We start from the raw sequence: 14,803 nt of genomic DNA, 5'->3' as shown, positions 1-14,803 counted from the left end.
AACCCTCTGCAAGGTGTCCTGCAGATGTGTAGTATGTCTGATGCTTTTTGAAGAGTTACTGTGTAGGATTTGCCCTACCATCATCTGGGTACGTGTTCAACACTTTCCTGGCAGTTCTGGTGAGTCCCAGGAGAGGAGTGTGTGTATATGCAAGGACACATGGCATGTGTGTGTGGGCTGTTTGTGCAATCCAGCCAGCAGGAGTTATAGCTCTGATGGAGCTGCTGCTCCCACTCCAGCCATGCCTGCAAACCTCAAACAAGTAGCCAGTGCTCAGAGGGAATGCACAAAAGTGTCCCTACATGCAGGGATGCCTGCTCCTCCTTTCCTGCTCTCCTCCTATCACAGGCCCCTGTTGGAAAGTGGGACTGATCTCTCCTTTTCCGGTAGCTGGGGTTTCCATGTGAGACTGCTCAGGTATCTTGCACAGCACCCACTGCAAAGTCATAAACATGTGCCTTGTGCTGGGCTGTAAGAGTGAAACCTGACCTGAAAACTGGATTGTTGTGAATGAAAAGACTTGACTTGATACTAATGTGGTTTTTGGTGAAATCTTAAGCATAAAATTTAATTTTGAAATATTTTGGAATTCATAAGTGTCTTTTGGTTGCTAACAGACAGAAAGGAAAGAAACAATTAGAAATAAAAGCAGGGGGTTGATGAAGATGATATCTAATGAAAATTGCCACATTCATATGAGATCCATTATTGCCTAACATGTTTTCTGTAAATAAGAGGAACATTGGTGGCATTTGAAAGCAGATATGATGCCAGAGTGGACTTGGTATGGATGCTGCTCAAGATGAAGGAAAGATAAAGCAGAAAGGATAGGCACTAGAAATATGACCTAAATGCCACTGAATAAGAATCTGCTTAGGAAAAAAACAACCTGGAGGACATCTGGGAGGAAAAATAATTCCAGACCCAGAGATTCAGTGTCATGGAGGGAAATGTGCAGCCCAAAAATGATAGTGGGCAGCAAGTGAACTTGTAGTGCAGTGCAAAGTGGCAGGTACGTCAGGCAATGGTCAGCTCTGGAAGCACGGATGCCATGTCATCAGAGGCAACAGCCTTTCTCCAGGTGTGCCCAGGAGGGAGAACAGCAACTATAGGAATGGTAATAGGAGAAAGTGTTGGCAACTCAGAGTAATGCCAAAGACAGGAGCAATTAATGGGATAGAAATCCACAGTTAAAGAATAAAAACTGAAAGATGGTATATGGCTTTCGCACTACTTTTCAGCTGTAAAGAGAACTGTTCAGATTCTCCTGCCCTACACCTTTCTAATTGCAAGATAATGTTTGGAGCTTGGACATAGCCATAGACTCTCCAAAAAGGCATGGTATCAATGCCAGCACCTGCTATAGATTAAGCCAGAGGAGACAACATTTTAGGTTAAGAGAAATCCATCATTCCCAAAGATTATAGGCCAAATTTGACTCTCTTCATGTCTCTGCACTTCAACTAAGGTAAATTGAGGTATTAAATGAACTATTCTGATTTACAACAGACAGAACCCTTGATGAAGGCACCATTCATAACAATTAAAAAGCCTGAACAATTAACAGTATGGATAATTGAGAGTGTAGTGTCTGATTGATTTATATATAAATGCATCATTATCTGTCAAAACATTTATTGTTGGCAATACAATATTCATGGCATAGCATTGATAATGTTCTGTAAAATATCTGCTATTCAAACAGTGCCCATTTATCACCTGGAAAGATCTGTTGAATCATATCTCATTAAATAGTTTGAAAATATTTTTCAGTGTCCTCCATGATGCCTGAATATCTATTGTCAAATACTCCACTAGCTTTGCTCTTTGCACAGCTTGACTTACTGAAATTAGATTGCTTAAACCTAATAACTGCCAATCTACCAATGGAAATGACTGAGCGGATCTGATACATGCAAATGTGAACACTGAACAATTTTCTGGAAACAAAACCTATTTTAAGGAATACATTTAACAAGTATCTTGGGAAAAGTCATCTTCTCATATTTCTCTTGCTATTTTTAGTTGACTTGAAACTGAGAGGAAGAAATACAAGAAGAAAAGATAATAGTGAGGTGTGAAACCGAGTTCCTCTGTGACTATGTTTTATAAATATTTGATATAACCCTCTGCCTGAATGGAGCTTTGTTTGGGGGAATCAGGCAGCAGATGTTTGGCCTTACCTGATAGCTATTTGGCAGCACGTTTTACTTCCCTGTTGTGTGTGACACGGTGCTGAGGCCGTGTTTTGTATTTATAGTCTTGTGGGGCATCCAGGCCAGATTCAAAAGCTGCAGAAGTGACAGAAAGACTTGCACTGACACAGTTGGCTCTGGTTCAGCCTTGCTCTTTCTCTGAGCAAGGAAGGGACAAATGCTGTGTTTTGCCATGTGACTATTATATGAAAATACTGCTTCTCATCTTTATCATCTTTCAAATAACAGAGTGCCATCCCTACCGTAATATCATGATTCTATATTAAAACTAAAAACTTAGGAGAGGTTTGAACTTACATCTGCATGTTTTCAAAGCAAACATGGAAATCTGATCATTTTAACTAGAATGTAGTTCTTGTAGCAGCTACTAAAATATTTGTATTGCTTTTGCATTCCCAGGTTTGAACTAATATTGTTTTAAGTACTGTGTGTTCATAACAGAGCTGGCCATTCTTGTAGAGAGCTATGCAGTGCCAAAGAACATTTCTTAGTGCTATTTGTTAGTGTCTGCTGGCTAGTTAAGCACCACTGCAGATGTACGATAGCCTGAATTTGCTAGAACTTAACCTCCAGAAATAAATCCCTGCTCTAAACAAAACTTGGCCAAAATAGTTGCTCACAATGAGCTATAAGCTAGTAAGGAGAGCAGTAGAGAGAGGAGAGATTTCGCTATCACAAATGCAGGGTGGAAGAGGTGTTTCAGCAATATTAAATACCTTAGAACAGGAGCTGTCATTTGACAACAATTTGACAATAATTGTCGTATGCACACACCCATGTGCCATACTGTACCCTAGCAAAAGATAAAAATTCCTCAGCACTTCTCTGGTCATTCCTCCTGGAGTCTTAGCCTGCTTATGATCTTGTGTGGGTTGTAACTTTAAAAGGAAGAGCTGGCAGCAAATGAGCCAGTCACTTGCAGGTTTTTTTCCTCAGAAAGCCTTCTGACCTTGAAAAGCCTTAAAGCTGCATTCCTCATGAAAAATAACTTCTACTTAGTGCTGAGCACGTGTATTGTTGCACAGACAAATAGACAAATAACAACATGAGTACATGCCTTGATCATTTATCCTCCTCAGAGAGCCATAAACCATGAGTAAATGCAACAAAAGCAGAAGATTAATAGTGGCTGCATAATGCTTTGTATTTTTCATAATGATTCTCTACAGATATAATCAGTAAGTGTCACTAATTGGTAGGCACTTGTTCTGCAGGGGGGCCCAATCCTCCTGGTGGAGTTGTAGGCCAGTGCCTGGTCCTGGTGTGGGGAGAGCAGGAGCAGGCTCCTCAGGAGCTGCACGGGCTGCGCCTTTCCCGATGCCGTAACTCAGGCAGGGGCTGTGCAATGCAGAGAAAGCCTGGCAGCCTGGCTGTGCAGGGCAGCTCCTGCAAACACACTGGTGGCTGTTCAGGCCTGGGGAGAAAGAGATGGTTGGCCCCAAGCCAGCTGCTGAATTTAACATGTATTCAGCTGAATGACTGGGCTGGCATAATAATATAATCCTGCAGTGTCCTGCTGATCTCCTTCAGATCTTGTTGGTTTGTTGGCTGCCCCTGATCCTTGTTCCCTGTGGATGCAGGGGTGGTGTGTGGGAAACTGCTGGAAAGGTTACCTATCCAGTGTTGTCCAAACACTGTCCAAAGCAGCAAGTCCATGCAGGGGTATCCATCCCAGGAAAAACACTATCATCAAACTTTGATCAAATTTGCTTTGTTGCTTGAATTGATTTTTTTTTTTTTTAAAGGCTTACATAAAGAATAAGAACATATTGTGTCTATTCTAATACTCTAACTCTGAAATTAGAGATCTGCATGTATCCAGTATTATGCCAAGTAGAGGTACCCAGGCTTCCTCCTTGGAATGGTGCTGTGTTTGGGCAGGAAGCTCTGCCAATGCAGCTGTGCTGCTCCCAGTGCCCAGGCAGATTTGGCTCTTTCTGTGTAGTTTGAGTGTAGTGTATGGGCTCAGGGAGTGATCATAAAATTGGTGCTCTGAGAGGCGAGCTGGTACCACCCAGCACTGCAGAGTCCTCCCTCAGACGTCTCACACTGAGATGATGATGGGCCCAAAAGCCATGAGCTCTGGTTTGCGTTGGCCGCTTGACTTCTGAAATTGCCACACACACATATTGCAAGGCTGTTCCTGTTGCCAGCTCTCTGAAATGTAAAGCCCAATGATTTAGGCTATGCAGCCAGAATTTCCCCAAGTGAACTCAGAGAACATAATCTTACACAGATTTATCTAAAAAGCTGCCTGGTGGTGTGGATCTTCTTACGTTTCTCACATTCTCCATAATGCCATTTAGTGTCTTCCTGCTCTCATGTACCTCCAGGGATCTGCTCCAGTCTGAGAATGCCACTGGAAGGGCATCTCCTCTGCAAAAGGGAGGATGTGGGACAGATGGAGACACAGAGGGGGAGGGTATATGTGGCTTTCCAACCTCTTTTTCTCTGCACCTCCCTTAAGGAAGTAGACTTTGTCCCTTTGTCTTCTCCCCACTCCTAGTTAAGCTCTTAGCTTCCTGTGTCCTATAAAAACCTCGATTGTCTGTTCTCCTCAAGAAGGCAGGAAAATAGGAAAAGCAACTTGTTAAGCAAGGTATGGCTCAGAGGAGCGTCACTCCACAAATGGCTCTGGCAGAGGACAAGCCCATTAGGGAAAAGCTGTCAGTGTTTTAAGTGCTCCTGCTGACCAGGCATGTGCTCTCTTACTTGTTGTTTTACCTATTGCTGATCCTCTTCATCTCTCTCCTTTTTCTCTTTTGGTTATTTGTACTTTTGTCTCTGTGCAGTGCATTGAACACAATATGGTTTCAGTCTGGCTTCTGGGCTCTGCTGTAACAGAGGTATTTCTGTTACTAAGAGCAGTCAAATAAAATCCAGCAGTCTTGGGATGTGAACATTTGTGGTCGGCCTCAAAACCAAAACCAAAGTAGCAGCTTTGTTCTTTTCAGGCAGATCATCAATTAGGGCCAAAATTGGTAACGTGTCAGTATGACTTACTGACTCCAGGCTGCTTTTTAAAAAGCGTCCAAGATACATAGACCATTACTTGACATGATATAGATATTTGTACAACATTTACCCTAGAATTATTGAGAAGCTTCTGAACTCTCTGGGATGTCTAGCTTCAGAGCTTCCTCAGTTTACTATTTATTTATGGCAGCAGCAAGCAAACCACTATTCCTTATGTGAGGCAAAGATTTGTAAGAAAAGAATACAGAATATCATGAAATGCCATCCATTTCAGGAGAGTTGCTGCCTGAATTAGAATGACTGGAGCCTTCATTACTAAACTGTGCTATCAGGTACTTTTGGGGTAATCAGAGATTACCACCTCTGGAAAAACTGCCTCTGAAAGGAGAGCCTGGCTGCCAGACAGGCATCTCTAAAGGGGAAGGAGCTTCTCTGCTGCAAACCAAGGAACATATACTCTTCTCTCCATGTGGCACTGTATGGTAATGAACAGGAGCAGGGCTCTTAGCAGAGCTGTCCTGGCACACCAAACATGCATTTGATGTTCAGTGGCCCAACACGAGTGGAAGAGGAGAGCTTGGATGGGAAACACATGAAAAGGTGTTACCTGAGGCCACCAATGCACTGTGGATCGGAGCTTGACTATATTGCTTGAAAAAAAAAAAAATCCTGCAAAACCCTGTTCCCTTTTTATTCAATGTCTCATTTTCTGTTATTTACTGATGCCTTCTGTAATTTGCACCACTACGTGTTGGGACTTGCTGACAATGAAAGGTGAGCTTGAGAGAGCAGATTTCAACTAGTATGTCATATCCAGGCAAGTTTCCTTGATAAGAACTTTCCAAAATTTCTGGACCTGACTGTATTTATCTTGGGAACAGTTTGCCAATGCCTGTATACCTGCTGCAGATCCAGGGGACTGAGAACCTTTCTCTCCTTGTAGCTTGTTAAAACTGTACCTCTGTGAGCTGAGAAGTGCATCTTCACAGTTAAAATAATCTTTGGCCAATGGAGTTTCAGTACTCTTTCTGAAAACCTCTGCTTACAAACATGTATCTGTAAGAAGGGAATATCTGAATCCTCCTTTAGGCATAAGCATAGTAGGCTCTTTTTTTAGGTAACATGCTGTGGGGGCAGGGAAACAGCCATTATCCCATGGTTTTAATTTGCCATGTGTCAAAGCTCTGGGGAGTCAAGGTGGCTGCTGCTGTCATTGATGGGAAAGAATTTCAGACATTGCAGGGTGATAAATCAGAAATGATACCCCATAGGTAAGCAAGGCCCCAGAACAATGTGAACCCGAACGTGGATGTGGTAACTCACTGGAAATCAGGAACTGACCTGAAAGCCTCAGTTGACTGGGCTTACTATGCAATTGGAATCAGCTGGGTAGGATTGGCAGAGGATTTGCCTTCTGAGGGGTTGTTTTATTGCTGCATGATAGGATGCACCTGGAGCAGGAAGGGCGTTTGTCTGGCAGTTGGGAGAATAGGCCACACCTGAAAATTCTGGCTTGAGTTTTTTAGCTGGGATGGCAGTGCTACATAGCAGACCAAGATGAAGGGAAGATTTGAGGCTGTGGCTGCAGCCACACATTCCTAGGAATTCAGGGGTGAGTCTTTTCTGTAATCTGTCCTTGTCTGACTCAAGGAGAAGTGATTTATAAGAGCAGTATCATGGGGACTTTTGTGGCAAAGTGTGTGCTGTACTCTGAAGGTGTTTTATTGTCTAAAGAGGGCTTTTTTTGAAAGTGTATTTTTAATCTGTAATTAAAACATGGCTGAAAGTAAATCTCTAGAAGTAAAAGTAGGATTAAAACTTAGTTTGATTTTATGAAGTAATTAGAATGGCATTCATAAAGCCTGTGGCCAGATCAAAAATGCAGTTTTATCCAAAGCACATCTGCTGTATCTTTTCTTATTAAAGAACTTTGACCTTCTACTGCGATCAGCAGAAGGTTTGGCAGGTGATATGATGTGTTCTAATCAAAAAAGTAGGAGAGAGTTGCAATAACCCTGGAGTTCATGGAGTTTTACTTCCAGAGAGCTTGTTATGATTTTCACTTGTCCCAATAAAAACTTTGCACTGAGAGCAGATTTTGTGTGAGCTTAGAAAGAAAACAACCTAAATGGTCATGTTTGCATATCTCTTTCTTCCATGGCTAACCTGGGCTCAGGCTTATCCTAAATTTACCTATTTACCTCTTTTATCTAGATTAGACAGAAAAAAAACCCCTTTTATACTTGAGAACCTGTTTTATTTTTTTTCCTATCAAAGATACTACATTTTCCCACTAGCTTTGCCTCATTAAGATCCTCCCTAAAATACCACAGTGGCTGTGAACAGTTATTTTATGCTTTCTGCAAGTTGGCCAAAGCTAGCATTAGCTTGTTGCTAAATGATGCCAGAGGTTGTCCTTGCACCTCCTGTCTGCAGTGTTATCCCAAAATGCAGTTTTCTGCACAAGGTAGAAGTTGGTCACCTGGATCTGTGAGAGCAGCAGAGAGAATCCTATGAGCTGGAAGGGCAACAGTTGTATTAGATGGTGTACAGGCTTCTCGGAATTTTCTTTAGAGCCTGTGAAGAAGAAGAGATGATTTTTTGGTTAGGGTTTTAGCATCAAAGCTTGGGTGGGGGGGGGGGGTTGCTTCCAGCTCTCTATGACAGAGATCCCACGCTTGTGCTGATTTTCTTCCTGCCTCTGTTCTGACACGTGGCCCAGCTCTGAACAAAGGTAGAAATTTGCACCCTCAAGTTAGAATATTAAGTATTTCCAGTAGAGCATAGAGAAATTATGTGGAGACAGGTCTACAGGAGAGATTCTTGAACAGAATAGTCACAGGTGAGGTATCCTGTACCCTGGCACAGGGCATGGGGCTCCTTCCCCCTCTGTTCCTTCTGTGTGTTGCTAGCACAGCTGCAATTATGAGCATGGGTTCTAATCTTTCCTTTATAGTTCAAACCTTTACTGATGATAACTCTCCACTCCGTGGACATCCCTAAAATTTCCTTTTGAAACATCTTATAGAGACTCTCTGAAAAGAATGAAAAGCTATCCTGACAAAGCAGATCTTTGATAGAATATTGCCAATGGGGAAACCCCAGACTGTAAGCCACATCTGAAGAAAATATGGATGGTTTTCAAAAGAAAATGTGGATTTTATTTTCTTTCTATAAAGATAAGATATTGAACTAAGCAGGACCCTAAATAATGTGGTATTAAGTCATTGCAATCAGGAAAACATACTGATTTTCTGTCTTTTGTATTTTTCATGCAAAGCTTCTTCATATGAGAGCTTTGCTTGGCAGCTTAGCTTTCCATGGAAATGGGGTGTGGTGACAGTACAAAGTTTCCTTGTCTTTTCCAAGTATTTATCTGGTCCCAGGGGGTCAAGTTCAGGCCTTAGACAAAAACACAGACCCACCCTTGTCAAACCATCGAGGGATGGAGCCCAGCTGTGCATGTGGGGGTTGCTTCTGCTGTAGAGTCCTCTGCTAAAGGGAGAGAGACTACTGCTGCTCAAAGGCTTCAAAGGTTAGAAAAAAAACTTGGTTTCTTTAAAAACAGTTGAATCTGATTTGACTCCCATTACTTTTTCATTCATTAGCCTGGGCTGCAGGAAATGGCATGGCTTGTATTCACACTGGAACGAAGATCTGTGTAGAGACACCTTGAGAAGGGTCTCATATGCAGTTATACTCACCTGAAGCATGAAGATGCTCTCAGTTCATGTCCTGCAGGTACAGGCTGGCCAAAAAACACCTTTCCAGGCCCTTGCCTGAACTAAGGCAGCAGAGGCTCAACCTGCAGTTAAAAGTGTTGTTGGCCGTGCTGTGGGACTGCTCGATGGTGCCTTTGATTCCAATTACAACAGTGGGAAATCAGAGGGACTAAGCATGTTCAGAGTGGGGGATGTTCTGGTTTGTTTTCCACCACTGCTTGATTCCTGTTGTAACCCAGCCTCCTATCAGCTTTTACTGAGAAATGTCCAAAGCTGTTCTGGCTGCTTTTTTGGTAGTTACAGAATTAAGCAGAGTGGGACCTCCTCCACTGCAGGTGTTTGTAGAAGCCAGGGTTGCAGAGATAGCTGTGCTGCACAGAGCCACAGCTGTGCTTGGGCCAGCTGCTCTGTGTTGTTCCAGGTGCTGTCAGACTGTGCCCAGGCAGGAGCAGGCTGAGCAGTGCCCTGGTGCGTGGTGGTGCCCATTCCCCAAAGCTGTGCTCATGGAGAGTGGCTGCCTCTTGAAGGATACTGGTCAGGTAGCAGCAGCAGCGCTTAGCAACTCTGCTACCCTGAGAAATCCCATCTGGCAGTGGGATGGGCAAACACAGGGTTTTACTCCATTGTTAATAGTTCTTGTAAATGAAACAGCCTGCTGGAGAACTTAAAATTCAGGTCCTTGTATTTAAAAGAAAATTCTTTCATTTTAGTGCTCTGTAGTCAAGAAAGTGAAAATAGTCCCCGCCCTGTTCTCTGCCTTCTAGGCTCTATGTGAATGGAGAGGGAAGGACACAAACTGCTTGAAACAGACACTAATGGCACCAAAACGTGACAGAACTGACTCTGTTTGAATCCTGTTTGAAGTCCTTCAGATCTGTCATTGGGATGGCTTTCTAACATCTTCAGTCAGATCTAGCTGCAAGCACTGTTTTCCAACCCTCATCTGTCATTTAGGCACTGCCACAAAGGATGTGTGAAAGCAAAATAGGAGGGCTGTCCTTCTTGCAGAAGTGGTTTCACATGTGTCTAATTACCACAAAGTATCAGGGAAAGGGGATAATATGGCTCCAACACAGAGTGCATTCAAAACACATCACGAGTCTTTGGTAACAGGTGACCACAGGGACATTGATCAGTGCTTGATTTGTTTTGCTGTTGTAGTAATGCTTTTCTGTGCTGCCCTGAACACAGGGGTTTTTTCTACTTTTTTTTTTTTATTAGAGAATTGTCCCAGGTATAGAGTGCTGAGTTATTAACCCCTTCGATGCCAAATTCACCAGGATTGTGCTTGGTTTTTTTGCTAAAGCATTATCTTATGAGTTGCTTTATTTCCACCAATATATATATATCTGTCTTTGGAAGAGAACACAGTGGCTTATTATGGTTTTATTTTTATTTATTTATTTAAAAATTAAGATACGTTCAAAGGTGTAAACTGACTTGTCATCTTTCTCTGGCTTCATCATAAAAATTAGGGGTATAATATTTATGTAGTAAAATGGCAAGGATTAAACATCATTCTCTTGAGATTACCATATTCTTCCAACAGCAGGACTTTCCCAGAATTTATTTTCATTCTGTGTATTGGGACAGGTGCATAGGTGTGAAACAAATAAATAATATGGAAAAAAGTTTCCATATAGAGAGAGAAAATACATTCTGAGATGGTTATCTTGGACAAAGTGAATTTCTGTACAGTCTCTGCAACTGATGAATAAACCCAGCTGCAGAACCTCGTAGAAGTTGTTAATCTCTCATTCTGTTTATGCTTTAATCGAAAACTTTCATTGCATATTCAGAGGTAATATCTTATATAGCAGTGATACTGAATGTACAGCACTGTATGTTAAATCATTCTTACAGGTTTAGAGATTGTTCCCTTTAAAGGACAGTCTGGGTTTATTAAGGCTTTGTTTAGCATCTGGAAGCAGCTCAGGGTGAAGGGAGTTTGTTTTGCCAGCAGCAGTTGTGTCATTAACATACAATCTGTTGGAAAATGTTTTGCTGTTCAAAAATCCAGCATATAGTCGTGGTGAAGTGGACCTGCATCATTTGTATGCATTCAAAGCTGTTCTCTTGATTATTGATTAAGGCATTGTTCTGTGAAAGTCAAGTATTCAACAGAACAGTTGTGCTTGCAGGGGTTCTTCCATTGGAGAAATACTATGGAATTTTTTCTCAAGTTTACAAAGGTGAAACTGAGGCAGCACATGTTGACAGGGTTTTCATGGGTGGCCAGTGGGATCTACAGAATTAGATGAGATAGCTTTCTGTTTCTCTCTGGCTTTTACACAATCAGCTATTTGAAGGCCTTTTCTAAAGGTGTTAAAAATCAGCCCTTGCAGTTTTAGTGAACATGTCTGAGGTGGCCTGCAGAAAATGCATTTCCAGCTCAGACTGAAAATACCACCATGGATCCAGACACAGGCTGAGGTTCAGCCCAGCCAGTGCCTGAATAGGTAATGCAAAAGCATAAAGCTCTGCTGGCAGCGCTGAGGAGCTCAATTCAGGCACATTTTGTCCTGTAAGTGCCCTCTGTGTATGCCCTTGCTGTGGGCAGAGATGCAGGCCTGCTGCTGGCCCCTGTCTGCTCCTGCAGCACTGAGTGTTTCACACCCACTGCACAGAGAGGCTCCTGCAGGCTGCTGCAAACCCTCATCCTTCCTGAGAGTGAGCAGCTCAGATTTACTATTGCCCTGCCCTCCAAGTGATCCAAACTCTTAGGAAAAATGGGGTGGATTTTTTTTTTTTTTCATTCACTTTCTCTGTACTACTGAAAGAAAGAGAGAATATTATGAAAGCAAATGTTTCTCATTTTGGGGGTGTCAAAATTGCTTTAAAAAGTAGTTGCAAAGAATATTTCACACTTTTGCCTTACAAGTTAGTCTTCTGTCTCTTCTTGCTTTTTAAAGCTGTAAAATACGCATCATTGTGTGGACCAAGATAAAATTTATTAGTTCTTACTTTGCCAAAGCTTATTTTTTTTTAAAACAAGTGTGAGTTTTGTTTCTAATTAATTGATAACTAACCAGTCTGCTGAGGCTTCAAATGCTCAGCCAGACCCCCCCCCCCCTCCCCCCAAATCTCATCTTTCAACAGTCTGATCTATTCATGTCACCAAGCTTGCTGGAGCTGTGCAGTAGTCAGCCAGCAGGAAAGTCTCTTCCATCTCATATCTGTGTGTGGATAGGGAAGCAGTGACTGGAGAGGACTGAGGGGATTCAGCGTGGTCTGCTGTGTCTCAGAAACACTGTTTTCCTTGGAAGGAAGTATTGCTGTTGCTTGTCTTTCCAGGGAAGTGGATCCATTTAGTGAATCATGCCAAATCCTCAATGCCTTGCATTAATAGCAAACAAACAGACCAATATCAGCAGGCCCTGGGAAATGGGAGGTGACAGCCAGCCAGGCTGGGTAGTGGTACGCAACGAAGACAAGGCTCTTGTGTAACGTGGGCACGTGAGCCCAGCGTTACTCCACTGTGCAGTGAATTTCCTGGTCACTGCACAGAGCACCCCACGTGTTGTTCATCGTTCCCCTGGCCTGTGGATGGGATTGTCTTGTAATCAGTGACAGACGTGGGCATGGTTTTCTGTCTCTTGATCTTGGGGGGATAACCACAATGGAAGGAGAGGGGTGTGCATCATTTCTGGAGTTAGACAGACGATGGTTAAGCTGGATAGCTAAAATAAGATCCAGCCCAGGCATACTGTTGACAGCACTCGGGAAAATTCCCAGGGACAGATTCCAGCTAACCCTGGTGCAGCCTACCCGCCCTAACTGCAAATCTAGCTGTTAGCAGCTCGAGATGTATGCAGAGCACTGAGCTCTCCTGTCTCCTTTATTTTTCCCCAGATATTTATTTTAAATAGCCTTTTCCTCTTGTATGTGTCTGGTTCCACATGTTCCCATGTTAAAGTCAACATAAGGTTCCAAATAAATCCCTGATGCAACTGGGAGAGCTTCACTGAACTTAGTGACAACTGTGGTGAGCTACAGAGGATGGTGACTTCATTGGAAACTACAGCAGGAGGAGGAAGCCTGGATGGAAAAAGGAGGTCTGGTTTTGAATTCTTCTCATGTAGGCTTAGGGTTGAGTATCCAGAGATCCCAAGAACACTTAATCCACATTAATTTCTAATGTGAATTATTTCAAATGAAGGAATCTAAACTTTGGCAATGAAGTTTCATAATATGTTGTGACTCTTCATTTTTGTTGCTTTCTTTTTAGAAGTGTTTAGACAGTGTGCTTAATGGACTTTACTGAATAGAGCACCCCTAGCATTGTGTACCACAGGCTCTTAAAGCCTTAGAAAGAAAGCAGGTACATGTTTACACACACATTATACATGACATCCCTCTTGCTGGGGGCTAAGCATAGAAACATGTGCTTGTTTTGTTTAGGCATGATTTTTATCCATAGGATTTGTGGAATTCTTTCCAGGTGTTGTTCCTCCCTGAGCTTACAGTTGTTGAATTGCAAATATTGGCAATCAATGACAGAGCCTTTAATTTCTTTTCAAGGTCAATCTCTGCTCTTTCTCCTGGGAAATCCCTGAAAAGAGTTGTAGGGCTATAATCTCCAAAGATGAAAATCCATTGGTTTTAATGGACTTGCCTGTGTCAGCAGGGAACTTGCCTGTTGGATTTGGCAGAGCAATGGAGACAGCCTGATGGCAGTAGCTTCTGTTGTTGTCCCTGCAGAGGGGAATGAGGACATGGATAATCCTCTTCAAAAAGGACTGGGAATCTCTCTGGATTCCTCACACAGAATTTCAGAATGAGTTTCATGCCGCATCTGTATTTCTCTGTAGCAAAAAAAAAAATAGTAGTTGAAGTCTGGATAACTGAAGTCGCTTAAAAATATATATATATATTCACACAGAATCACTGGTTGGGACTCAGGAACAGAACACGAGTAGGAAATCAGATATCAGCAGTAACTTGCTATAACATGCAGTCTGGGGCAGGACGCTTCTCCCATGAGAAGAAGCCTGGCTTTCTGTTTGAGGAGCCCAGCAGTAAACACCATCTTGGGCCTTGTGTGCTTTGGTGTCGAACCATGGTTCAGCCCTAGGCTCTGGCTGGAGATCTGTTTTCCAAGTGGGCTGTTGGATGGGGCAGACACCAGGCACAGGCCTGTCAGGGCAGCACCCTCGGTGACAGGGCCCACAGTGCCTCTCAGCTGACTCTGCTCTCTGCTGCTGCATCAAGGCTGCTCTGGCTTCCACTCAGGTTGTGTGAAATGGCTCAGGTGTGTTTACACTGTCCTGCAGCACTGACACAGCCTCACCCTCCTGCTCCTTATCAAAGCAGGGTTTGCACACTGGGATTGATCAAAGCTTTGGGATGCTGTATCACAGAACCGTTCTCTCTGTCCCTGCTGCAGAAATTCTGTAGATCAGAAGCAGTACTTTAAATATCTGTTATTTTGCTTTAATACTGACAGATTTCTAGGACCTTCTGAATACCTATGCCTTCCTCTTGGGTGGAATACACTGGACTTTGTGGTATATCTTTATTAAGTACTCCAACTTAATCCTATACAATTTTTATGAAATAAAACTAGATCGCAGTCCAGTTTAATGTATCTGCATACATACATGTCAGTTCCTACCTGTAGGAACCCAAATATGTGTTTTGCATATAGTTTACATGTAGGCATATGTACATAAAATCACACGTGCACCTTGTATGGAGAGTTTGTGGATATCCATAATGTGCATGTGTTTGCCTGTATAAAATACTTGAAAAAATAAATTAGAATGTATTTATTATAGTATATATTTATTCTGTAATACTGGTAAGTTCTAAGAAGGATAAAGCCTGTCAAAATTACCTCACAAGATGTCTGGAAAAAATGTCTTTTAAACATCTTCAATATCCCACTAT

Source organism: Corvus moneduloides, chromosome 10, assembly GCF_009650955.1.
Source record: "Corvus moneduloides isolate bCorMon1 chromosome 10, bCorMon1.pri, whole genome shotgun sequence".
Classification (NCBI taxonomy): Eukaryota; Metazoa; Chordata; class Aves; order Passeriformes; family Corvidae; genus Corvus; species Corvus moneduloides.
Note: the sequence above shows the minus strand (reverse complement) of the source record.